Here is a 6,000-nt window from a genome sequence, read left to right as displayed (position 1 = left end):
ATCCATATTATTTTACTTTTTTTCTTAAACATTAAGAGTAGATATACTATATGATCTACCTTGGAATTTTCCTTGAACCAGAAGAGAAGAGCATAGGTGTCATTTGCAAATCACCTTGAGTTCTTGAGAAGCCAAAGAAGAAAATGGAAAAGATTTCCTAGTCTCCCAATTGACAGAAAATACTTGAGATTCTCTTCCAGGTTGAATGAGGCACCAACTGTATAGTTTTGCTTGGGTGTCTTCTGTCACTCTTTGCCGGAAAGTTCTATATGAATGAACTAAATAATGGTTATAGATTATATTCTTACAATTATCAAAGAGAAAGGATGATTATAAAATAATAAAATGTAAGGATGGATTTTATTGCTCCCTTAATTCCTGTTTAAAATGTTCTCATTTCATGTAGCGAGCACTCATGCTGCTTTTATACTTATCCTTTAGGGTAATTTCCTTTTTCTATTCAGAATTAATTCTTGTTTTTAATGGCTCCCCAAAGTCTTCCTTTTCTAATAGTTGCTCACCCATCTGTGCATTAGTATGCCTTTCTATAATTCTGGTTTCCAAGCACAGAAAAATTTCGTCTCCCCAATGGTACTAACTGTAGAACAGATAAATAAATGTCTTAGTGATTATCTCCCAAACACTATCATTGTGGACAACAGAGTTCAGGAGATAAGAGGAAATATGAAAGAGATTAATAATTTAGAATCTAGTTACCTTAGTCCATATCAGTTTTGTTTTCCCCCAGTTATATACGAAGTTCTTTGAGTATATTGTTTGCATGCCTCAGAACCAAGCTGGAAAGATAAACATATTTCTGTCAATTATTTGTTGATTTACTGATTAAGATTATGCTCACATGATGATTCTAACTCTGCAACACTACTGCTAAGTATATGGCCAAAGCCAAATGCTAACTTCTGTGGTTACTGAATACGGGTATGGCAGAAATTAATGAAATGGTCTGAATGACTAACACAGAGCCAGGTACCAGGCAAAGTGTATGTTTTAAGGAATTTGGCAGTGACAAGAAAGCAAGACTGTTTTGTCTTACAACTTCTTAAGGGCATCATAGACATAGACATAAGCTACAGAAGGGGCACAGGAGAGCGGGGAATTGCTCTGAATAAATCATAGAAGGTGTTGCATAGGAGTTTTGTTTAATCTGGATCTGAAGCACTAGTCATTATATGGCAAAAGGATAAGGTGAAAGGATAAGAATCCTAATATCAGAAGCATGTGGCATAAAACAGTAACATGTGGAAAACTACATAACTTAGAACTTTCGTTTCAAGAGGGTTTGGTTGAGAGAGAACTGAAAAAAGATTCTATAAATGGACTGAAAGCTATTTTGTAATTTTCAAGGTGCAATGTGGAGGGTAGGGGTAGATAAAGAGACAGGAGTTCTAGGAGGATGATCAGGAAGAATGACAGGTGGGAATCAGAGTATAAGCTGAAGATAAAGAATAAATATGGTATTGAGTCGAGTGGATCTGAGGTTTGACTGAGTCTCCTGAGACTAACCACAAGCTCATTTGTCCTAATCTGGCCCAAATGGTAAATGTAGGTAGATTTAAAAGCTCCTTGAAGACAGGTCCAAAAATACATCTTACTCATTTCCATGGACTGTGACATGCTTGTGCTCATGTTCAATGACTGCTTAGCAAAGAAACAAATTTGATCAATCTTTTAATTGTTTTATGTTTTATTCATTCAATCCTGTCTACTGTTTGTTGTTTAGTCACTAAGTCATGTCCAGCTCTTTTGTGTTCCCATGGACGGTAGCCAGACAGGCTCCTCAGTCCATGGGATTCTCCAGGCAAAAATACTGGAGTGGGTTGCCATTTCCTTCTCCACCTGCCTATCAAATACTCTCACCAGTTTCATCCCCTAGTGCTTTGATTTACAATGATGATAACTATTAATAGCAATCTCAGAATGTTATGAACTGGTTGTATGCTAAGAGCTGTGTACGGGTTACCTCATGACACATACACAGTGAAGAAGGTAGGGCTGCCTCTGTGTTACCTCAAAACAATCCCATAAGGAAGCTGGCGCTGCAGATGGAGTTCTTCATTAAGGACTCTAAGAATGAGATAATAGAAATCACAATAACTGAGGCATATTAAGCAAATTTCCCGTGGATGAAGTGGGATTTGAATTCAAGCACTCTGAGTCCACAGACTTAGCATTTCTCCACCCACTCTACTGGTTCTCGAAGAGAGCAAACATGCTTGCTGGTAGACCTAGCAGTGCAAGTATTTGTGTACAATCTGCCTTAGGATAGGTTTAACCCTCCTAAACCTATGGTTCTTGGCAATGTGTTACACCATTTCTGAAAAGAGATGAGTGGAACAGCAGAGTGAGTGGAAGGAACATCTGCTTTGGGATCGATCTGGACTCCACATTGTGCTAGCTGCAGAGCCTTTGTAAGATACTTGACTTCTTTGCAACTTTCCCGTAGCTCCTCATTTGTAAGCTGGGAATGGAAATTTACACACTACAGGGTTGGTGTGAAGATTATGACTAAATTAAGGTAAATTTTTCTGGCATATATGGAGTTCTCTGTAAACTTTCGCCATTAGAATTAATTGTTTTCATAACTGTGGTGACCACCTGCTTCTCTTGCATCTCTAGGCTTGGATACTTTTGAGAACAGATTCGATACTAAATAAAGCCTGGCTGACTAGTTGACTGGTATTTTTTGCCTTGCTTGGGGGAAGACATCTCAGAACAATATGTTACTATTAGTCATTTTTCTCTAATTTGTACACAGTCTCTTTAATAATGATTTGCATTTGCACAGCCCTTTCTATTAAACAGAGTCAGTTTTACTAATATTAAGGAGGTTTGCAGATACCTATATTATGGCAGGATTCTGTTTTCCATTAAAATTTGTCAGATTTTAAAAATGACTGGTTTAACAGAAAAACCAAGATTAGAATATTCATATTTTCCAGAGACTGGTTGTTTTTTTAGACAGTCTACTGTTTGAAAATCTCCCCAATTTTCCCTTCGCATGACTGTTCCCAACTGAAGACCACTGCTGACATCAAAGGCGCTGATGATGTGGATTATTTGTTTTTATAATTTTTCTGCTTTAGCCTCAGAGTAGGTTGATGATTTGTACTAGCTTGCTGTCTGTTGAAAATACTCTAGGTCTGGTAGATAACAGAAGACATGCATTTAAGTCTCAAACAGTACAATTTTAAATAAACTCTTTGGAAAGAAGCAAGTCACACTATTGACATGAACCGATGACCTACTATATTATGACACACACAAAAAACCCTACCAATATTTGTTAGCATAATAGCTAGCTCTCTGGTTTGCCAGTATTCCATTTTACAACCTAAACACACATAATTTTTGTTCCAAAGAGTAAAGGAATCTATTTATATAATATGAACATTTTTTTTTTTTTAACTCAAGCAACAGATAATGAGACACTCACTAATCCCATGTGGCAAATCCTACTCAGAGAGTACTTTTTCTCCTCTTGCAGCCAATCTGTTATTTGTTATTGTATTTGTTATTTAGTGTTCTTTCTAAAAATTGGGTAGAGACCTCCTAGCCTTTTGGTTTGCAAGGCAGAAAAATACTGTCCTACTTGCTACTCCTCGAGATCACCATATGTAGAGCAGATTATTCAAAGCTGTCTCCTCCTTGTTATTTTTTTTTCCTCATTGTCTCACAACATAGGTGGTCTCCCTGAGGTTTCCCCACCAGCTAGATATGTAATCTTTTGCTAGTTTCTTTACTTCTTTGAGCTTCAATTTTTTTAATCTGTATTATGGGGAAAAGGTTAAAGGTAACGTTTTTAAAGATTTTTTTTTCAGCTCTAAATCCTATGCATGTTGTACTAGATTGTTAACAATTCAGTTTTACTCAATAAAGATTTTTGAGCTGAAGTTAATCAGAAAATATATTGAATTTCTGTGGACAAAGCAATGGTCCAGGTTATTGTATTCATTTTCTATTGCTCCAGTTAACAAGTTATCACAAATTTAGGGGCTTAAACAACACAGATTTATTATTTTACAGTTTTTCAGATTGGAAATCTTTTATGGGTTTCACTGGGATGAAATCAAGGCTGTGTTCCTTCTGGAAGGTCTAGGGGAGAATCCACTTCTTTGTACTTTACAGAGGGCTTCCCTGGTGGCTCAGGTGGTAAAGGATCTTCCTTCAATGCAGGAGACCACCTGCAGTGCAGGAGACCTGCATTTGATCCCTGGGTTGAGAAGATCCCCTGGAGAAGGAAATGGCAACCCACTCCAGTATTCTTGCCTGGGTAATCCCATGGACAGAAGAGCCTTATGGGCTATAGTCCATGGCGTCACAAGAGTCACACACAATTTAAAGACTAAACAACCACCACCAGAGGCTGCCCCGTTCCTTGGCTCACGTGCTTCTCTCTCCATCTTTGAAGCTAGCAGTGTTGCATGTCTGCCCAAGACTGTCTCTCTTTCCTAGTCACATCTTCCTTTGACTGATTCTTTTCTTCTGCTTCCTTCTTCCTCTTTTATCTTCACCTAGATAATCCAGAATAATCTTTTTATTTAAAGGTCAACTGATAAGCAAATTTACTTCCATCTGCAACTTTAATTCCGTTTTGCCACATAATACAACACATTCAAAGCTTCCAGGGATTAAGACATGAATGTCTTGGTGAGGGGAGGGGTACATTATTTTGTCTACTACAGTCATATATGCATTTATTTAACAAATAATTTTTTATTGGAGTATACTTGCTTTTGAACTGTGGTGTTGGAGAAGACTCTTGAGAGTCCCTTGAACTGCAAGGAGATCCAACCAGTCCATTCTGAAGGAGATCAGCCCTGGGATTTCTTTGGAAGGAATGATGTTAAAGCTGAAACTCCAGTACTTTGGCCACCTCGTGCGAAGAGTTGACTCACTGGAAAAGACTCTGATTCTGGGAGGGATTGGGGGCAGGAGGAGAAGGGGACGACAGAGGATGAGATGGCTGGATGGCATCACTGACTCGATGGACGTGAGTCTGAGTGAACTCCGGGAGTTGCTGATGGACAGGGAGGCCTGGCGTGCTGCGATTCATGGGTTCGCAAAGAGTCGGACACGACTGAGTGACTGAACTGAACTGAACTGATACTTGCTTTACAGTGTTGTGTTAGCTTCTGCTATACAATGAAGTAAATCAACGATATGTATACATGTATCCCCTCCGTCCTGGGGCTCCCCTACCCTATCCCACCCATCCAGGAGTTCACGGATCTGAGCTCCCTGTGCTAAAAAGTAAGTAGCTTCCCACTAACTATTTTACATGTGGAAGTGCATATATATGTGTTGCAGGAAGGGGGACCCCTTCCAGGGCCCGAAACTGGGCTCTTGTCTAACACTCGGAAATGCATAGTCTGAGGAGACACATGTGCTGACAAAGCAAGGGATTTTATTGGGAAAGGGCACCCGGGTGGAGAGCAGTAGGGTAAGGGAACCCAGGAGATGATGGGATTAGTTTCTGGGTGGTCTTTGGCCAATCTTTCTGGCTCAGAGTCCTTTCTGGTGGTGCATGCCTTGTTCACCCAAGATGGATGCCAGAGAGGAGGATTCTGGGAGGTGGTTGGACATGTGGTGTCTCCTTTTGACCTTTCCCAAACTCTTCCAGTTGGTGGTGGCTTATTAGTTCTGTGTTCCTTACCAGGACCTCCTATTGTAAAACAACTCATGCAAATGGTTACTATGGTACCTGGGCAGGGTGGGCGGTTTCAATCAGTGTGCTTCCCCTGACATATGCATATATGTCAGTCCTAATTTCCTTATCCATCCCAAATTTTTTAAAACAACTATTATATGGCAGGCATCCTGTTAGGAACTGGGAATATAACAACAAAAATTGATTGTTCTCTACCATCTTAGAATTTTTACTGGGAGGTGACATGACATTAATAAGTTTGCCATAGATCCAAATATTAAATTGCTTGAATAAGGAAAGAGTGAAACTATGAGAATGTACAAAAAGATTCA

This window comes from Bos mutus, chromosome 15 (assembly GCF_027580195.1).
Source record: "Bos mutus isolate GX-2022 chromosome 15, NWIPB_WYAK_1.1, whole genome shotgun sequence".
NCBI lineage: Eukaryota > Metazoa > Chordata > Mammalia > Artiodactyla > Bovidae > Bos > Bos mutus.
Note: the sequence above shows the minus strand (reverse complement) of the source record.